Source organism: Pongo abelii, chromosome 3, assembly GCF_028885655.2.
Source record: "Pongo abelii isolate AG06213 chromosome 3, NHGRI_mPonAbe1-v2.0_pri, whole genome shotgun sequence".
NCBI classification, from domain to species: domain Eukaryota; kingdom Metazoa; phylum Chordata; class Mammalia; order Primates; family Hominidae; genus Pongo; species Pongo abelii.
The window spans coordinates 134,056,676-134,078,470 of record NC_071988.2 but is presented as its reverse complement, the minus strand read 5'-3'; the positions used below and the strand labels follow the sequence as shown (position 1 = coordinate 134,078,470).

The following is a 21,795-nucleotide window of genomic DNA, read 5'->3' as shown; positions in this document are numbered from 1 at the left end:
AGGTTATAAAGGTGCTTCTCTAAAGACTTTCTTGACTCTAATGTGGCAGAATTAATTGCTGTCATGGTAATTGCATATACTCCAGTCTTCCGTGTTAGGTCATAAGTGACAAAAGCAACCTGGAGGAGTGAAAAGGATATGAGCTTCGGAGGCAAATGACCCTGGGCTAATCACTTAGCCTTGACACTCACTATCTGTGTCACCTTCAATAAGTAGCTCAGCTTTTCTGAAATGAACATTCGTTTCCTCATCTTTAAACGGAGTTAACACCACTTACACATAGGACTGATGCAAAGATTAAATAAGCAAGTAAAAGTTCATGACACATGAAAATTTCATTAAATTTCAGCATTTATTTCCTTCCCCCGAGGGTGAAGACTGTATTTAATTCATACCTAGGTTCCCAAAACTTCAGAAACTATAGAGATTCAGTAAATGTTTGTTGAGTAAATAAATGATTCCCAGAGTTGTAGTTAGTCAAAAGTAGTGTAAGTATATACTTTAAAAAGGTCTTTTAAACTAATACAATTGTTTATTAATTCCTTTCTACTCACTTAATATAAATATCACATCCTAATACTCTGAAATGTCTTGAATCAAATTCTTCTCATTTTTATGATTATAGTATCTAAAGTATATACACGTCTTGTGGTTTGAGACATATTTTCAGATCTTTCAATTACACTTCCATTTGTACATTTCCTTTATGTAGTCACTGTAAAGTATGTTTGTGAAGTGTTTGGATAATAAGTAACATTTATTTTGTAATGGTATATATATGTAATAATTTAAATAAGATGAAGCAAAATATAAAATTGTTCATACAGTGTAATAGCAACTCTAAAAACTCATCAAAAACCACTGACATTTTCTTCCAGAAGTAGAAAAATCCATCCTTAAATTTATATAGAATCTCAAGGGACTTTGAATAGCTAAAACAATTTTGAAAAAAAGGAAAATTGGAGGACTTACACTTCCTGATTTCAAAACTTACAATGAAGCTATAGTAATCCAAACAGTAGTATAGACCATCGATGTATAAGAAGCCCAGAAATAAACCATCATGTATAGGGTCACATGATTTCCAACAAGAGTGCCAAGACCATCCAATGAGGAAAGAATAGTTTTTTCCAACAAATGGTATTGGGAAAACTGTATATCCACATACAAAAGAATGAAGTGGGACCCTTACTTTACAACACCACATACAAAAATTGACTCATAATGGATCAAAGACACAAATGTAAGAGTTAAAACAAGAAAACTCTTAGAAGAACACATAGGAGGAAGGCTTCATGAAATAGGGCTTGGTGATTTTTTTTATATGAAATGGAAAGCACGGCCAACAAAATAAATAATAGATAAATTAGACTACATCAAAATTGAAAACTCTGGGCATCAAAGGGCACAATCTGCAGAGTGAAAAGGAAACCTATGATATGAGAAAAAATATTTGCAAATCATGGAGCTGACAGTGAGTTAATATCCAGAGTATATAAAGAACAACTGTAACTCAACAACCAAAAAATCAAACAACCCAATTAAAAAATGGGCAAAGCATTAGCATTTGAAACTACAATTTTGGAAACTTAAAGCTAAGTTAATTTGGATCTGTTATTTGATACATCCACTAAAGTTTTTTTGTTGTTGTTTAAAGTGCTTATCAGCATAATGATAAATGTCATGCACATTTGTGAAGAAACATCCTTTTTGGTTCCTTTTGGGAATGCTAGGCATTCCTTGATCTTTATGAATGACAGGTTACTGTTTTGCCTTACTTAATGTAGTGGAATAAAGCAGACAAAGCTTGAAAAAAAATGGGCAAAGTTTGAATAGACATTTCTCCAAAGAAGATATACAAATGGCCAATAAGTACAGAAAAAGTCCCCAACATCACTAATCATTACAGAAATGCAGATCAAAAGCACCTCACACCCATTAAGATGGCTACCATGAAAAAATCAGAAAACAACATGTTGGAAAGGATGTGAAGAAATCGGAACTCTTATGCAGTATTGTCACTGTATGGCAGTTCCTCAGAAAGTTAAAAATAGAATTACAATATGTTCTAGCAATTCCACTTCTATATACACCCAAAAGAACTGAAAGCAGGAACTCAAGGAGATATTTATATACCCATGTCCATTACATGATTAGTAATAGCCAAAATATGGAAGTAGTCCACTGAATGGATGAATGGAGAAACAAAATTGGTATGTACATGCAATAAAATATTATTCCACCATAAAAAGGAAGGCAATTCTGACATGTGGCTGAACCTTGAGGACATTATGTTGAGTGAAGGAAGCCGGTCACAGAAGGACAAATACAGCATGATATCACTTATATGAAGTACCTAGAGTAGTCACATTGATAGACACAGAAAGGAGAATGGTGTTTACCAGGGGCTGGGGAAGAGAGAAATAGGAGTTATAGTTTACTGGATGCAGAGTTTCAAATTTGTGAGATAAAAAAGAGTTCTGTGGATGGATGGTAGTTATTGCAGTGCAACAACGTGAGTGTACTTAATACCATTGAAATGTGCACTTAAAATTGTTCAGATGGTACATTTTTTATTATGTGTATTTTACCACAATTTTTAAAAATTATTGAAGAATAATCAGAAGGAAATACAATAAAATGTGGAATATTTGCCTCTAAGTGGTACTTTTCTATTATTTTCCTCTTCTTTTCCTATTTTCTACAATGACTATGTATTGCTATGTAGTTAGGAAAAAATAACTTAATTCAAAAGTTTCATTGGAAAACTTACCCAAAGTTTGGGTTCATTAGATTTCAGTCCATTCCTGATTTAGAAGAACTTCCTAGTTAAGAAAAAGACATAAAAACAGAGGACTTTGTTATAATTAGAGAATAAACAGAAGAAGGAATAATCTCTACTCTATTTCTTGCATTATGTCATGAGCATTGTTGCATGCTTGCTATTTGAAACATTGGATAAGGGAACAGGAAGGTGAAGTTCCTGAGTTGCAAATGAGTGAGGAGAAGTTTCAATTGTTCATCACTGTTCATCACTTTAGATATAAAAGGAAGAGGAATGTCACATCAAGGGAGACCAGATCCTGTCCAGAGTGCTTGACTGGGGACAAATCTCTTTTGGTTTCCTCCCTCCCTTAAATAGGGGAAAAGGCTTCAAATTTCTCCTTAACCTTTTGAAGAAGTTCAACCATAAAGGAGAGAAAACTCACCATCAGAGGATCAAACTATCAGTGGTAGTCATATCTGATAATTTTATTATGCATGAAATAAAAGGACTTTGCTGAAAAACCTTTGGGGTTGATATCTTATTTCCTGGAGTTCTGAAACTTTCATCTACTGACTTAAAAAAAGTCTATTTACTACTTTTGGGGCCTGCCAGAAAAATGGGAATCCCCCAGTTATTTATACAAAAATGTTGCTAAAGAAGTTTGCAATAACAATTACTACATTATCGTACATTAAAATGACAATGTGGCCGGGCACAGTGTCTTGCACCTGTAATCCCAGCACTTTGGGAGGCTGAGGCAGGAGGATCACATGAGGTCAAGGGTTCAAGACCAGTCTGGCCAAAACATGGTGAAACCTTGTCTCTACTAAAAATACAAAATTAGCCAGGTGTGGTGGCGCGTGCCTGTACACAGGAGGCTGAGGCAGGAGAATCGTTCAAATCCAGGAAACGGAAGTTGCAGTGAGCCGAGATCAGGCCACTGCACTCCAGCCTGGGCAACAGAGCGAGACTGTCTCAAAAAAAAAAAAAAAAAACAAAAAGGCAACGGATTACTCTTCCCCGTAACTTACATTTTTCAACTCTCCTATAACCCTCTCAAAGGCCAGCTTATTCTCCTACAGCCCCTAAACCACCAACTTAGGTAGAGGTCTCCTGTTCTTAACTGCCACTTACGAACATTGCTTTTACACACTCCTATCCCCAACTTCGGAATTCATGTCACCAGATTCTATTATCCCACTGCCCTTCATTGTTGCTATCAGCTGCCAGTTCTCGGGGCATTTTGACTCCTAGATCACTTGGTCTTTCCAAACCACTCTTATTCTTGAATATTTCAATAATCTTCTGATGATCCAGGACTCTCCGTTCCTTGAAATCCTTTCTTTCAAAGATGTTGTCCGTGACACAACCTCAGTCATTCACTTCCATGGTCATACAGCCTAAATTTTGTTATCATCAATCACAGCAACTCTTCCAGATTTTCAAATTCATGAATCGCTCTCGCTATTCACTACTACCCATCTTGTCCCCTTTTAGTCTCCAAAATCCAACAATCCTAAAATCCCACTGGGACCTCTATAGATCCTACTCCTGAACTCTTACTGTACTTTTATGATCCGTTTACCTTCTGCTCACTTAGGTGACTATTTCATGCTGTCTCTTCCTCCTCCACCCTCATCCTCATCAGACGAGGACTTCCACAGGCTCCCACTCCCTTCTACGAATCCAATGGCAGCTGCACCCCATACTCTGTCTTCCCTTCTGCTATCAGAGAGGGACCACACATGCTCTTATCTAAAACCAATCACTCAATTTGGGCACTAAGTCCACCTGTGTTTCTATTCAAGGGCAGCAGCATTTCTCTCCCCTTCCTCTCTCAATCTTTTACATCGTCAAGGTTTTGCTCTCCTTTGGCTCATTCCTATCTGTTTACAAACATGCCATTATTTCTTGCATCTTAGAAGAAAAATCTCTTCATCTCACTTTCGTCAGTAGTTATTGTCTTTTTTAGCAAAATTCCTTGAAAGAATTGTCTCTACTTGAGCTTCCAAACTCTCTCTTCCCATTCTCTTTTAAACGCATTCTAATTAGACTTTTGTCCCATTAAGCCACTGAAACTAATTTTGTCAAAGTCACTGATTAACTCCATGTGCTAAATCCAGCCGTTAATTCTTCTTATCTTGACTCACTGCAACCTCCAACTCCCAGGTTCAAGTGATTCTTGTGCCTCAGCCTCCCAAGTAGCTGGGATTACAGGCATTTGCCACCACACCTGACTAATTTTTGTATTTTTAGTAGAGATGGGTTTTCACCATGTTGGCCAGTCTGGTCTCGAACTCCTGACCTCAAGTGATTTACCTGCCCCAGCCTCCCAAACTGTTGGGATTACAGGCGTGAGCCACCATGCCCAGCCTTCTGCAGTCAGTTCTTACTCCTTAGCTTAGTTGACCTGCCAAAAACATGTGACATAGAGCCTCCCTCCTCTGCTGTGTTCCAGGAAACCATACTCTTGGTTTTCCTCCTGTATTACTGATCACTCCTTAGTCTTTTTGGCTGGTTCCTTCTCTTCTTCTAGATCTCTTGATGTAGGAGTATGCAAAGGCTCAGTCTCAAACTATCATCCTTTCTCCATCTAAACCTATTCCTCGGTGATTTCATTCAGTTCATGGTTGTAAATACCATATATTTATTGGTAATCATCAAATTCCTATCTCCAGCCCAAACTTCACCTTAAACTTCAGATGCATATTTTCAACCGTAACTTAATATCTGCACTTGAGTTCACATTGAACCCCTGGGTGGCCTCTATTAATGACTGAACCTTGTCAGCAGAATGAAATGAAAGGCCAAATCTTGATGAGCTGGGCATTCAAAAGAGGCTGAATAGGAGCAGGTGGGGTTACCGGAAGGGCCATGCCTTGTGGAAGGAACTTGACTGGAAGGAACTGCTTGGTTTCCTCCTGTTCACTTTCAATTTGTGCATGGGCAGCTGTAGTCTTAACAAGGTTTTCTTCTGACAGCTATGACTTGGGGGTATAACTGTTTTGAGACACCGTGGGACTTCTGAAACCTGTCTGTTGCATAATAACCAAGGCTTTTCTGTTCTTTCACTGTGACTTCCTTTTTCACACACAATAACTACTGGCTTGCAAATGAGAGGTATTATCAGCCTACTCAATGTTTCCAGATTTCTGACAAGGGCTAGATAAAGAAGTATTTAAATCATTAAAATCTTAAAGAGTCTCTGCGCTGTATTTGTCTTTATATATTTTTAAGAATCTAGGCCAGGCGTGGTGGCTCACGCCTGTAATCCTAGCACTTTGGGAGGCCAAGGTGGATGGATCAAGAGGTTAGGAGATCGAGACCATCCTGGCTAACATGGTGAAACCCCGTCTCTACCAAAAATACAAAAAATTAGCCAGGCGTGGTGGCAGGCGCCTGTAGTCCCAGCTACTCATGAGGCTGAGGCAGGAGAATGGCATGAACCTGGGAGGCGGAGCTTTCAGTGAGCCGAGATCAGCCACTGCACTCCAGCCTGGGTGACAGAGCAAGACTTCGTCTCAAAAAAAAAAAAAAAAAAAAAAAGAATCTAGATTTTTAAAACATTGTATCATTAGAAAGCAAAACAGTGTTATTATATAAAAAATTTGGAGAAAAATAATGTATAAAAGAACATAAGAATTATCTATGATCCCACTAAGAAATAAGCACTATGAATATTTTATTATTTTTTCTTTGTATAGCTATAGTATTTATAATGAAGTTTTAAAAAGTATAAGTTTCCAAAATTTAACTAAGTATTCTTTGACTACAATTGACCACTCTTTGTGCCTCTAGATTGAGATGCCCAGGTGTACCCAGAAATGATTTAGAAAAACACTGTGACCCCCTGTGTGTATTTTGGTGTGTGCGCTTCCTCCCACTCATGTTACAGTTAACTTGGTAATGTTTCTACACGTGCTATCTTTTGTTTTTCTTTCAGCCTTGCTTTAAAGCTGGACATCCTCACCACTCTGCCTGCCCTGACCTACTTAACACAAACGACTAACCCCAATAGCCAAGCATCATCAGTGAGTGCTAACCTTTATCAAAAATATCTTGGTATTGGGCAGGCATGGTGCAGTTGATAGCCCAAAGGAGGGAGTGGGGTAAGGCTAGAACCTCCCCTGGAGCTGGCTGTGAAAGTCAGGAAGGCACCTTGAAGGACAGACAGAGCTTCAGGTCCTTGGGAGACTGTGCTCTGGCAAGTGTGTCATCTTAGGCAAAGTAGATCTAAACAGACAATTGGCAGTTCTGGTGACCAGCAGGGTTAGAATGGATTAAGTGTGCAGCCTGAGGTAGAGAGATAGAGTCATGCTAACAGCCTAGCATAGCAAGGAGGTAGAAATAGTAATCATTACCATTTATTGAGTAAATACTGCTACCAATAATAGTCAACTCATAAAACTGTAGTGAGTATTAAGATAATGTATATAAGCATTGTAACAGAAAGGCTGACACACAGAACATGCTTAACAAATACTTATTAAAGAATAATGCATGCCACTTATTGTTATTAACTATCACTATTCAGCACTGGTGAACAGATGAGAGTGTCCTTTAGGGTAGGGGAAGGGGGCTGCTTCCTTACATCTTTAAACACTGCCTGCTCATGAATTTCCTCCACCCCATGATCTATTCACTTCATGGTGGATCCCAACCACACAGTAAGTCTCCTGCTTCCAAGTGAGTGCTTTTTTGTATTCGTTGCATGCTAGGTAACCTGGGTTCTAATTCTGACTCCATCACAAACCAGCTACGTGTGAACTTGTGCAAGTCACCTTTCCCTGCTAGACCTCAGTTTCCTCCTTTCTAAAGTTGGGGATTTTTGGTAAAGTCTTTAAAGTCCCTTTCGATTCTATGATTCTGTAGTGCTACTTCCGCCCTCCCGAAGTTCAGCAGCAAGTGACCAAGAATCAGTGCCAGCCTGGTCTGCTACAGTAGGATATACGTAGCACTTAACAATGGCTACTGTTTGTTTTTATCAAGCATTGCTATAAGGGTCTTAATATATTAACTCATTTAATTATCAAAAAAAACTTAAGGAAAATGGACGTTGTTATCCTCATGTTATGGATGAGAAGATTAAGGCCCTTAGTGATTAACTTGGTCATGGCCAAAAAGCAAGGAAGAGACAAAGCTGATACTAACACAAGCAGCCAATGTATTATATTAAAAGCATACTGTACTACAGGTTCCCATTTACACTTGATAAAGGTAACCTAGATCAGGTGTCATTTTGAATAGATAGTAAAGTCTTGTTTTTAAATAACCTGATAGAACAAGAGCAAAAACTTGGCCATGCTATGGACAACCTGCTTAAAACACACACCTGCTGATACAGAATCTATGGTATTCATTTTGGGACTCTTTAAATATATTTAAATGGAGCAAATATTCAGGGTGTGTTGTTTTGTTATACAACACCAAATCAAAGGAGGCATCTGGAAGGATCTGGAGCCTCTCAAATGTTACAACCTTCTACCATCTCTAGTTGAGTAGGTGTTATTATATACTTATGAGAAAATAGATGCAGTTATCCAAGGGTTATATTGATGAATTTATGAATTAATTTTTCAATTTAACCCATGGGGAAAATTTCGTTTGTGAGCTAGAGAGTTTTAACAATGGTAAGTCTCATTCAAAGAAAAAAAATTGAGCAGGACAGTAGAAATCCATGAAATTTTATTTATTTAGCAAATCTGTGTTGTCCACCTACAATGTGTCATGCATTGGGCGAGGTACTGGGAATTCAGAGATAAAAAGATATAGTCTTGATCTTCAAAAAGAGCTACTTGTGTACAGAGATGAAGAAGAAATCATCACAATTTATTTCAATAAGTTATTGAGTAGAGAAAATCTCTGGGTCCTAAGAAATGGCTAAACTAACAGGACAAAGTGGCCACTGACTTTAGTAGAAAGCAGTGATGTAAGTCAAGTCTTCCCAGGGGTAGTGATGCTTGAGCTGGGTCTTAGAAACAAAATAGGCCACAAAGGAAGGAAATGGTCTTGCAAGCAGGAAAGGTAATAGTGGTGACAAGAGTATGGCATGGTTGAGAAAGAACAAGTAGCTTGACACTACTGAAGTTTAGCTTCATCTGGGGTATTGGAGAGGAATAAAAGATGTGGCTGGAAGGTGGCCAAATAGGAACAGCTCCAGTCTACAGCTCCCAGCGTGAGTGATGCAGAAGACGGGTGATTTCTGCATTTCCAACTGAGCAAACGGCACACCAGGAGATTATATCCCACGCCTGGCTCGGAGGGTCCCACACCCATGGAGCCTCGCTCATTGCTAGCACAGCAGTCTGAGATCGAACTGCAGTGTGGCAGCGAGGCTGGGGGAGGGGCGCCCACCATTGCTGAGGCTTGAGTAGGTAAACAAAGCAGCCTGGAAGCTCAAACTGGGTGGAGCCCACCGCAGCTCAAGGAGGCCTGCCTGCCTCTGTAGACTCTACCTCTGGGGGCAGGGCATAGCCGAACAAAAGGCAGCAGAAACCTCTGCAGACTTAAATGTCCCTGTCTGACAGCTTTGAAGTGAGTAGTGGTTGTCCCAGCACGGAGTTTGAGATCTGAGAACGGACAGACTGCCTCCTCAAGTGGGTCCCTGACCCCCAAGTAGCCTAACTGGGAGGTACCCTCCAGTAGGGGCAGACTGACACCTCACATGGCCAGGTACCCGTCTGAGACGAAGCTTCCAGAGGAACGATCAGGCAGCAACATTTGCTGTTCAGCAATATTCGCTGTTCTGCAGCCTCTGCTGTTGTTACCCAGGCAAACAGGGTCTGGAGTGGTCCTCCAGCAAACTCCAACAGACCTGCAGCTGAGGGTCCTGATTGTTAGAAGGAAAACTAACAAACAGAAAGGACATCCACACCAAAACCCCATCTGTACATCACCATCATCAAAGACCAAAGGTAGATAAAACCACAAAGATGGGGAAAAAACAGAGCAGAAAAGCTGAAAATTCTAAAAATCAGAGCACCTCTCCCCCTCCAAAGGAACGCAGCTCCTCTCCAGCAATGGAACAAAGCTGGACGGACAATGACTTTGACTAGTTCAGAGAAGAAGTCTTCAAATGATCAAACTTCTCTGAGCTAAAGGAGGAAGTTTGAACCCATCGCAAAGAAGCTAAAAACCTTGAAAAAAGATTAGACTAATGGCTAACTAGAATAACCAGTGTAGAGGAGTCCTTAAATGACCTGATGGAGCTGAAAGTCATGCAACGAGAACTACATGATGAATGCACAAGCTTCAGTAGCTGATTCGATCAACTGGAAGAAAGGGTATCAGTGATTGAAGATCAAACGAATGAAATGAAGCAAAACGAGAAGTTTAGAGAAAAAAGAGTAAAAAGAAATGAACAAAGCCTCCAAGAAATATGGGACTATGTGAAAAGACCAAATCTACGTCTGATTGGTGTACCTGAGAGTGATGGGGAGAATGGAAACAAGTTGGAAAACACTCTGCAGGGTATTCTCCAGGATAACTTCCCCAACCTAGCAAGGCAGGACAACATTCAAATTCAGGAAATACAAAGAAAGCCACAAAGATACTCCTCGCGAAGAGCAACTCCAAGACACATAATTGTCAGATTCACCAATGTTGAAATAAAGGAAAAAATGTTAAGGGCTGCCAGAGAGAAAGGTTGGGTTACCCACAAAGGGAAGCCCATCAGACTAACAGCTGATCTCTCAGCAGAAACTCTACAAGCCAGAAGAGAGTGGGGGCCAATATTCAACATTCTTAAAGAAAAGAATTTTCAACCCAGAATTTCATATCCAGCCAAACTAAGCTTCATAAGTGAAGGACAAATAAAATACTTTACAGACAAGCAAATGCTGAGAGATTTTGTCATCACCAGGCCTGCCCTAAAAGAGCTCCTGAGGGAAGCACTAAACATGGAAAGGAACAACCAGTACCAGCCACTGCAAAAACATGCCAAATTGTAAAGACCATCAATGCTAGGAAGAAACTGCATCAACTGATGAGCAAAATAACCAGCTAACATTATAATGACAGGATCAAATTTACACATAACAATATTAACCTTAAATGTAAATGGGCTCAATGCTCCAATTAAAAGACACAGACTGGCAAATTGGATAAAGAGTCAAGACCCATCAGTGTGCTGTATTCAGGAGACCCACCTCATGTGCAGAGACACATATAGGCTCAAATAAAGGGATGGAGGAAGATCTACCAAGCAAATGGAATACAGAAAAAGGCAGGGGTTGCAATCTTAGTCTCTGATAAAACAGACTTTAAACCAGCAAAGATCAAAAGAGACAAAGAAGGCCATTACATAATGGTAAAGGGATCAATTCAACAAGAAGAGCTAACTATCCTAAACATATATGCAACCAATATAGGAGCACCCAGATTCATGAAGACACCTACAAAGAGACTTAGACTCCCACACAATAATAATGGGAGACTTTAACACCCCACTGTCAACATTAGACAGATCAACGAGACAGAAAGTTAAAAAGGATATCCAGAAATTGAACTCAGCTCTGCGCCAAGCGGACCTAATAGACATCTACAGAACTCTCCACCCCAAATCAACAGAATATACATTCTTCTCAGCACCACATCACACTTATTCCAAAATTGACCGCATAGTTGGAAGTAAAGCACACCTCAGCAAATGTAAAAGAACAGAAATTATAACAAACTATCTCTCAGACCACAGTGCAATCAAACTAGAACTCAGGATTAAGAAACTCACTCAAAACCGCTCAACTACATGGAAACTGAACAACCTGCTCCTGAATGATTACTGGGTACATAATGAAATGAAGGCAGATATAAAGATGTTCTTTGAAACCAATGAGAACAAAGACACAACATGCCAGAATCTCTGGGACACATTCAAAACAGTGTGTAGAGGGAAATTTATAGCACTAAATGCCCACAAGAGAAAGCAGGAAAGATCTTAAATTGACACCCTAACATCACAATTAAAAGAACTAGAGAAGCAAGGGCAAACACATTCAAAAGCTAGCAGAAGGCAAGAAATAACTAAGATCAGAGCAGAACTAAAGGAGATAGAGACACAAAAAACCCTTTAAAAAATCAATGAATCCAGGAGCTGGTTTTTTGAAATGATCAACAAAATTGATAGACTGCTAGCAAGACTAATAAAGAAGAAAAGAGAGAAGAATCAAACAGATACAATAAAAAATGATAAGGGGGATATCACCACCGATCCCACAGAAATACAAACTACCATCAGAGAATACTATAAACACCTCTATGCAAATAAACTAGAAAATCTAGAAGAAATGGATAAATTCCTTGACACATAAACCCTCCCAAGATTAAACCAGGAAGAAGCTGAATCCCTGAATAGACCAATAACAGGCTCTGAAATTGAGGCAATAATTAATAGCCTACCAACCAAAAAAAGTCCAGGACCAGATGGATTCACAGCTGAATTCTACCACAGGTACAAAGAGGGGCTGGTACCATTCCTTCTGAAACTATTCCAATCAATAGAAAAAGAGGGAATCCTCCCTAACTCATTTTATGAGGCCAGCATCATCCTGATACCAAAGCCTGGCAGAGACTCAACAAAAAAAGAGAATTTTAGACCAATAACCATGATGAACATCGATGCAAAAATCCTCAATAAAATACTGGCAAACCAAATCCAGCAGCACATCAAAAAGCTTATCCACCACAATCAAGTGGGCTTCATCCCTGGGATGCAAGGCTGGTTCAACATACACAAATCAATAAACGTAATCCAGCATATAAACAGAATCAAAGACAAAAACCACATGATTATCTCAATAGATGCAGAAAAGGAGTTTGACAAAATTCAACAACCCTTCATGCTAAAAACTCTCAATAAATTAGGTATTGATGGGACGTATTGCAAAATAATAAGAGCTATCTATGACAAACCAACAGCCAATATCATACTGAATGGGCAAAAACTGGAAGCATTCCCTTTGAGAACTGGCACAAGACAGGGATGCCCTCTCTCACCACACCTATTCAACATAGTGTTGGAAGTTCTGGCCAGGGCAATCAGGCAGGAGAAAGAAATAAAGGGTATTCAATTAGGAAAAGAGGAAGTCAAATTGTCCCTGTTTGCAGATGACATGATTGTATATCTGGAAAACCCCATTGTCTCAGCCAAAAATCTCCTTAAGCTGATAAGCAACTTCTGCAAAGTCTCAGGATACAAAATCAATGTGCAAAAATCATAAGCATTCTTATACACCAATAACAGACAAACAGAGAGCCAAATCATGAGTGAACTCCCATTCACAATTGCTTCAAGGAGAATAAAATACCTAGGAGTCCAACTTACAAGGGATGTGAAGGACCTCTTCAAGGAGAACTACAAATCACTGCTCAACGGAATAAAAGAAGACACAATTGGAAGAACATTGCATGCCCATGGATAGGAAGAATCAATATCGTGAAAATGGCCATACTGCCCAAGGTGATTTATAGATTCAATGCCATCCCCATCAAGCTACCAATGACTTTCTTCACAGAATTGGAAAAAACTACTTTAAAGTTCATATGGAACCAAAAAAGGGCCTGCATTGCCAAGACAATTCTAAGCCAAAAGAACAAAGCTGGAGGCATCACGCTACCTGACTTCAAACTATGCTACAAGGCTATAGTAACCAAAACAGCATGGTACTGGTACCAAAACAGAGATATAGACCAATGGAACACAACAGAGCCCTTAGAAATAATACCACACATCTACAACCATCTGATATTTGACAAACCTGACAAAAACAAGAAATGGGGAAAGGAGTTCCTATTTAATAAATGGTGCTGGGAAAACTGGCTAGCCATATGTAGAAAGCTGAAACTGGATCCCTTCCTTACACCTTACACAAAAATTAATTCAAGATGGATTAAAGACTTACATGTTAGACCTAAAGCCATAAAAACCCTAGAAGAAAACCTAGGCAATACCATTCAGGACATAGGCATGGGCAAGAACTTCATGTCTAAAGCACCAAAAGCAATGGAACAAAAGCCAAAATTGACAAATGGGATCCAATTAAACTAAGGGGCTCCTGCACAGCAAAAGAAACTACCATCAGAGTGAACAGGCAACCTACAGAATGGGAGAAAATTTTTGCAATCTACTTATCTGACAAAGGGCTAATATCCAGAATCTACAAAGAACTCAGACGAACTTACAAGAAAAAAACAAACAACCCCATCAAAAAGTGGGTAAAGGATATGAACAGACTCTTCTCAAAAGAAGACATTTATGCAGCCAACAGACACATGAAAAAATGCTCATCGTCACTGGCCATCAGAGAAATGCAAATCAAAACCACAATGAGATACCATCTCATACCAGTTAGAATGGCAATCATTAAAAAGTCAGGAAACAACAGCTGCTGGAGAGGATGTAGAGAAATAGGAACACTTTTACACTGTTGGTGGGACTGTAAACTAGTTCAATCATTGTGGAAGACAGTGTGGCAATTTCTCAAGGATCTAGAACTAGAAATGCCATTCGACCCAGCCATCCCATTACTGGGTATATACCCAAAGGATTATAAATCATGCTGCTATAAAGACACATGCACACGTATGTTTATTGCAGCACTAGTCACAATAGCAAAGACTTGGAACCAACCCAAGTGTCCATCAATGACAGACTGGATTAAGAAAATGTGGCACATATACAGCATGGAATACTATGCAGCCATAAAAAAGGATGAGTTCATGTCCTTTGTAGGGACATGGATGAAGCTGGAAACCATCATTCTCAGCAAACTATTGCAAGGACAAAAACCAAACACTGCATGTTCTGACTCATAGATGGGAATTGAACAATGAGAACACTTGGACACAGGAAGGGGAACATCACACACCGGGGCCTGTAGTGGGGTGGGGGGACGGGCGAGGGATAGCATTAGGAGATATATCTAATGTAAATGACGAGTTAATGGGTCCAGCACACCAACACAGCACATGTATATATACGTAACAAGCCTGCATGTTGTGAACATGTACCCTATAACTTAAAGTATGATTAAAAAAAAAAAAGATGTGGCTGGAGAAGCATGTAGCTGGGAGATCAAGAAGGCTATAAAGATATGTGCTCAGAAAAGGAGGCCTCTGAACAGCATGATCTGATACAAATTGTTCAAAAACAACCCTGCACCCAGACTACAGACGGAGGAGATCAGGGTATGGTGCAGGATGCTGATGGCCTGAACCAAGTGAGAATGGATCGATATGGTAGATTCAAAAGATATTTAGAGAATGGAATCAGTGTGACTTCAAAATTGATTAGCTATTGTTGATTAAATAAAAAAGACATCTAGGGTGACTTCAAAGTTTTTGGCTTGGCTGAATTTGGGGTGAATTTTAGTGCCAGATAGGAATATAAAAAGTACTGGTGGAGGCAGTAAATGATGAGTCCAATTTTGAAAATGTTAGATGTGAGATGCCTGTGGAATACAGAGTAGAAATGGTAAGTAGGCATTTGGATAGGAGTCTAGACTCAGGGAGAGGAACGGCAGGGCCTTTAATACATTAGTGTTGAGTACATCCAAGGTGAACACACAGTAAGAGAGAAAGAGGGTAGAGAGTAGAATCTAACATGTATAATGAGGCAGAGAAAGAGAATAGAGAAGCAAGAGCAGCCAGAGATGTGGGAGGAAGATCAGAAGATCAGACGTGGCAGGAAGATCACTCAAGGTGATATGGAAACCAAAGGAGGGAATTTAGAGAAAAAGTGTTAGTATCATAATAGTGTCATAATTTTAGAGAGAGAGAGAGAGAAAAAATAAAGTCTAAAAGGCAGCCTTTGGGTTTGTCTCCTGGGAAGCTTCTGATACAAGAATGTAAGTAAGTTCAGGGCAAATGCCAGATTGCAGGGAGGTAGAAGTAAAAGGTGAAGAAATGGAGCCGAGGAGTAGAGGCTTGTCTATGGAGGAGTGTGGCTGAGAGGCACAGGAGAGAAAGCGAAGTAGCCCAAGAGGGATGTAGCCGCAAAAAGGGGTTTGTTTGCTTTTTTTCAGGATACTCATACTTAAACATGCTTACTAATGCAGCAGAGGGCTGAGAAGGCAGTGTCCTCCTGAAAGAGGAAAAAGGAAGGGAACAGACTCCAGTTATAAGGATTGGTTTGCCTTGCCTTGGGGAGGCAGGACACCCTTTTTACTGAAACAGACAGGAAAGAGGCAGAGGTGCTCTGATTGTGTGAGGTTTTTAAGTAGACGGCAGGGGAGGGGGAGGAAGGAAGTTGATGGAGTTACCTGCTTTTGGGCTGAGAGTAAGAAGTGAGGTGGCAGAACTGGGGCTTGAGGAGAATGAAAAACCTTCAGAAGAGTCCCTGAGAGGAGTGGCCTGGGAAGCTGTCCATCAACAACTAGAGGGATCTCCACGTAGCACCAAGGGTCCAGCTGAGAGTGTGATCAAGAATTTTAGTGGCATTAATTGTGTGGAGATTTCTCCAGGAGCCTTTAGGCTTTATCCTTTATTAAGCACTTACAATTGTGCTTAGTAATTATGTTCAAGGACTGAGGGGCCTGTGGGAACAGGTAAGTGATGGCTCAGAGGAATGGTGACTGGGAGAAATGAGGGCGGGGACTAGCACCTAGAGGTCTTGACAGATGGGCTAACGAAAGCAGAGATGAAGAACGAGGGCTGTTTTTTAGGGAGTTGGATACTGAAGTATAAAATTTGAGAGCTAGACCCTGTCTCAGGGACTGTAAGCTCCAGGATGTGAATCTGAGAGTCAGTGGTGAGGGAGGAGAAGGGTTTTGGAGAGAGAGGTCATCGAGTGAAGGTTCAGTTGTCTACAAAGACCCTGTAATTGGATGATGGGAGGATATGGGGAGAAAATGCTTCTGTAAGTCGATAACTCACTCAGGCTCTAAAATGTGAGCCTAGCCCAGGATGTAGAACTTGCAATGAGCTGTGATCACAATCACATCACTGCACTCCAGCCTGGGCAGCAGAGCGAGACCCTGTCAAATAAATAAATAAATAAATAAATAAATAAATAAATAAATAAAATGTGAGACTGCTGATACAGAATATATGGTATCTTCTGTATCCCACGTATCAAATGCCACAGAGGATTTCTCTTCTTACAAGTCTCTATCACAAGTGCTTGATGAACATTCTGGTGAGAACATGTGCTTGGGAATAAGGTGATCAGAGGTCACTTTGCTGAGTGAAAATATTCAAGGGATGTGCCCCAAGAAGGCCCCACAGAGAGCTAGAAAGAGCAGAAAGCTAGAAGGAGAGCCTAACCTTATCTACATAATGGTGCGGGAGTCAGTAAAGCACGGAATTAACACAGTAAGGGCGCTTCTAACAGCTGCTGAGCTGCCCTGGCAAGCTGTGCCTTCAGAAGCCTAAACCAAGTTTCTCATGTCCCAAGGAAGAGGGTAGGTTTAGAGTAACAGGAAATCTGGGCTCAAAGGTCTTCAAATGTTGCTTATTGAGTAACCTGCAATCTTCGGAAGTGTATGTCAAACATAATACATTAATATATAAAAAGAGATGTTACCATTTACAGTTTGTTATCTTTCACAATAATTATTTGGGGCATGACTTCAGGGAAGAAAATTTCTCGGTAATGATATAGTTATCTTGGAAAATGATGACGGGCTGACCAGCAGTGTCCAAACTTTAATTAGAGCTGAAGTTATTGTGAAGAAATGCCAACTAAAAGGACACATGATGAGGTTCTAAAATTTTTTTTTGTAGAAAAAAAGGTAATTATGAATGGACAAGGCTTTTGCTGGCAATTCTGCAGATATTTTGGGTGCATATTATGCACTGATGGAGAATGCACCACAGTAACCAGATGTGCTGGGGTTAAGGTCAAAGCAGTGCTGGGTGAGCCAATGACACAATGCACTTTGAGGTGCAGTAGGAGTATATACAAAGACATGACAAAATTGAATACAAGTACAATATGTGCAGATATAAATTACTAAATCCAAAATATGGAAATCCATAAGAACAAGAAATGAGTTAAGAGGTTATTTGCACATAGGTCAGGCTAAGTTTCCACTCCCCCTTCCCTGCCTTTTTTTTTTATCTTTAAGCCAAAAGAATTATTAGACTGAAGTAAAAGATACAGTTGACAGAGAAGTGATCAACACAAGAAAAATGAACCAATAGTAAGTGTTTCAATTGGTACTTCCTTTTCTGTTCACTGACTCCACTGCGCCTGTTTGTTCCTAGCACTGAGACTCCATCCTCTCTTCTTTCACATAGCTGGTTATTTGTATGCCAAATAAAAAGAAGGAAAAACTTTTATCTTCCAAAGCTGCATAGTTTTATTTACTATATATTAAAAGTAATATAGTTCTACTTAATAAACTATATTTGTTTTCTCAAAAAATGATGTAAGTATATTATATAATAATTTAAAAATTTTTTGTAAGAATATCATGTTATGTAGAAAGAAATAGAGAGAGGGATGGGAAAGAAACAATCTATCACTGTAAGACAACAATCACTTTTAGAATATTTCTGAATTTATATCTATACCATTTTATGTAAATAGTTGTATGCATACAAGTTATTCAATCCTGAGTCTGTTTTTCACTTAGTATTTTCTGTGCTGGTACTATTTTTTATTCTATCATGTTTTATGGGTACAGTATCGTTTGCTTAACCTCCTCCTTTTATGAGAATGCTTGCAATTATTTGTTATTATGACTTTATGATGAACATGTTTGTGAATTTTTCCCTTATCTAGAATTATTTCCCCCTTAGGATGGATTCCCAGAAATGAAATTATTGCAAATAGCCATTGGCACATACTATGATCCATTAATAGCCCTTGATCTAGATAACGTTTAAAGTCCCCCCCGCCCCTGAGTTCAGAAGTTCAGTGAAACAAGCAGAATGAACCTGTAGTATTCACACTGAGACATTTCACCCTTTCTATCACTCTTATTTGAAAAAATATTGGCTATCTTCTGCATCCCTTCAATTATATGATAATTTACAAGGAAATATAATAGTTTATTAGACTACAGGTGTGATAAAAGTTTGATAAAATATTTCTCTGTCAAATACTTTATACATCTATACTTAGGAAATTGAACAGATTGCATTATCAACTGAGCTCTGTAACCAAGGCCCAGTAAAGTTCAAAGATACTGCACTGGCTAAGAAAATATCCACTTCTCGAATGCATTAGTGTAGCATGTCTGAAACTTTAGCCATTTGCATGCCATCTTCATTATTTTTGCCAAATCTGCAGATTACCTGTAATATTATTTATTTAATCATTTCCTTAAAATCAATAGTAAATTAGCTCAACTTCTTACTTAACACTTTCCTAAACAATAGTATTCATGAAATTCTAGGTTTTATAAGCGAATTATGTTAATTTATATTAAGCTAGCAAATAACTCAAAATTTTAAAGTTTAGACATGTACTGCCTAAAATCAGTAGTATGTATACCATACTTAGGAAAAGTTGTATTTATATGTATCTCATATTTAAGTTATAATCATCTCTTCTTTCCTTCAGACATAGAAGAATGATAGCACCAGATAATATTCTTTCTTTTAAGTTTGTCTATCCCACAGTTCTCTATAAATAAAGCATATTACAACATTCTGCAAAAATAGTTGTTACCATCAATAACAAGAAACAAAGACTCCCCCATACAGAGAGGCAACAAATACAATACAAAATACAAAAAAAAATATGGAATATATTTTCACCAAAAGTTTAAATGCTCATTCCTTTAAGAGTTCTTCAATCCACAGATATTCAAAATTTCAAGAAAGAAAATCATTTACAATGAACAGCTTATGCCAAAAAGCCATCATTCTCTGCAATAGAGAACAATAAAAGCAATTCATGCCTTGTGTTCATGGGAAAGGGATCAGTAAAATTGTTTGGAATAGGAGGAGCCATGGAATTTCAGAAATATCTTGAAATGCACAAACTTATTCTTAAGGAAAACTTCAGGCTCTAAATCCAAACCTAGATCACTTGGCATTTGCTGGGAGGTATTGTTACAGCTTAACACATCAGCCAAGCTCATCACGTATTATTTTATATGATAATGCCTAATATCCATCATAATTTACACATGCATTTTCTTTACAGCTTAAAATAGATTTTGAAAAGTTTGAAGTAATTATTGCCTTCCTACTCATGCAGATAGAGATGCTATACAATTTTGGTGTCTTCTTGGGGGAAGAATTTGAGATATTCATCTCAGATTTAAAAGATCTTTGATATGGGGAATAAGTTATTTCTAAAATAATTTTAAGTATTTTGTTTCTCTTGAGGCTTGAGGTTGATGGGGTGGGAAGGAGGTGGGAAGAGAGAAGTAAATTATTTCGGTCAGCAGAAAAGGACTGGACTTGACATTGGTTCTAGAGTCTAGAATGTATCCCAAGTGCATAAATTATACCCCAAATTAAATGGATATTGTTTCTTATAAGAGAATTAGTGGCACAAAGTAAAAAGAAAGTAAAAGGGAGAGAGAGAGAGACAGAGAGGGAGAGAGAAGTATATATTGCAAACAGAGATGCCATTATACTGTGGCATAAAGTCCTCTCCTTCCTGATCCTGCCTCTGTGTGTACCCTCAACCATCCTCAAATCCCAAACCATCTTAAAGGTTTTAATTTGTGGCTTTCCAAAGTACTCTAAAGTACTAATTTCAAACACTAGAGTTTTTTAATTAAAGGACTCTTCTAAATAGACATGCAAAGGAATTTAATTTTTCTAGATGCTTTGTCTCTAAATAATGCTTCCACGCACTCAGAATTCCCGTCAATTCTTCCCATATGAGATGAGTAAGTCTCGTGCCTTATCTACCTGTTTCCTAGCAAAATTAGTGATGCTGTCATAAAAGTGGTAGTTTCTATTATTACCTATGTATTCCAGGCAAAAGTCATAGAGTTTTTTTTCAAATAAATAATCCTAACAATCCTTTAATTAAACATCTCAATTAAGTGACAAGTAAGACCAGAAGCTCAGTGACTTAAGAACCTTGTTATTAAAACCTCATGAAAAACTGGTTTGCTTTCTCCCCTTCATAATGACTACAGTTTACTATTGTAGGTAACTCTTCCCTTCTCTCCCTCCCCTTCCCCACTCCACCCCCTTCGCCCCACCAACTCACCCTCCCCTTTCTGGAAAGTTTCTATTATAGAAGTGCAAAGGTTCTTAGAGCTCTAAAGTTATTTAAATATAGACAAGATCAGCAGATGGAAACTGAGTCAACACTTAAGAAAAATACTTCCTCATATATTATGCCATCTACTGCGTTTTGTCATTTAAAGGATGATACTCACTTTTATCTTGAAGAGGAAAAGTACTTTAAGACCAGCAAATCTAACTCTGAGCAGAGTTAATTCTGGTACAGCCTCTCTGAAATACACTGTTTCTCATAAACGGCTTCAGTTTCAGGAAGTAGGAATTAAAAAAAAAAAAACCAATCCTGTGACTGTCTCAGAATATGGTTGTGTAATTCAATTCCGGGACTTTCAGCAATCTTGCACCATAAGACACACCCCTTTAGGAATTGCTTCGGTGAAAGGTATTCTGGGAGCTGTATTACTACAGAAAAGTTCCTTCTCCTAATGAAAGTGCAAGAAAAACTTATTATTTAGACTAAGAATGGAGAGTCCTCTTAGAGCCAAGAAGAGAGAATGTCAGTAAGAAACAATGAATGTGACATTGTTGAAATCTGTTAGCAAAAGACAGATGCACATTAAGGCTTCATTCTGTGCTCTGTCTCAGAAGTGAGCTTGTTATCACAGAGACATATATATTGCTAGGTTTATTTGAATTGGAAAATAAAGTTAGGACTTTTTGGATAGAATATCTGATTAGGCTGACTAGTTTGACAGTGAAAAGTGTCTTATTGAGTTACACAGTGGACATTGTCCTTCAATGGAACAACTGAAATCTGCAACTCGAAATTTTGACCAAAAAATCAAAAGTATATAAGATTTCTAAATGTCAAAATATATTTTATTGGAAAAGTTATTGACATGAACAATATTTTAACTTTCTCAGTCCTTTTTGAG

General features: G+C 38.7%; 1 protein-coding gene across 10 annotated transcripts in view; it reads right to left on the bottom strand.

Annotated features, from left to right (window-relative positions):
* ALPK1 (alpha kinase 1) overlaps nt 1–21,187 on the bottom strand; it is a 157,508-nt gene extending 136,321 nt beyond the window's left edge. For all 10 annotated transcript variants that reach the window (XR_008524682.2, XR_010139764.1, XM_024246131.2 and 7 more), the window contains exons 1-2: nt 21,058–21,187; nt 2,774–2,825 (exon numbers count right to left, since the gene is read on the bottom strand). The gene's annotated coding sequence lies outside the window, so the exon portion shown is untranslated. The remainder of the gene's footprint in view (nt 1–2,773; nt 2,826–21,057) is intronic.
* Nucleotides 21,188–21,795: the final 608 nt, after the last annotated feature.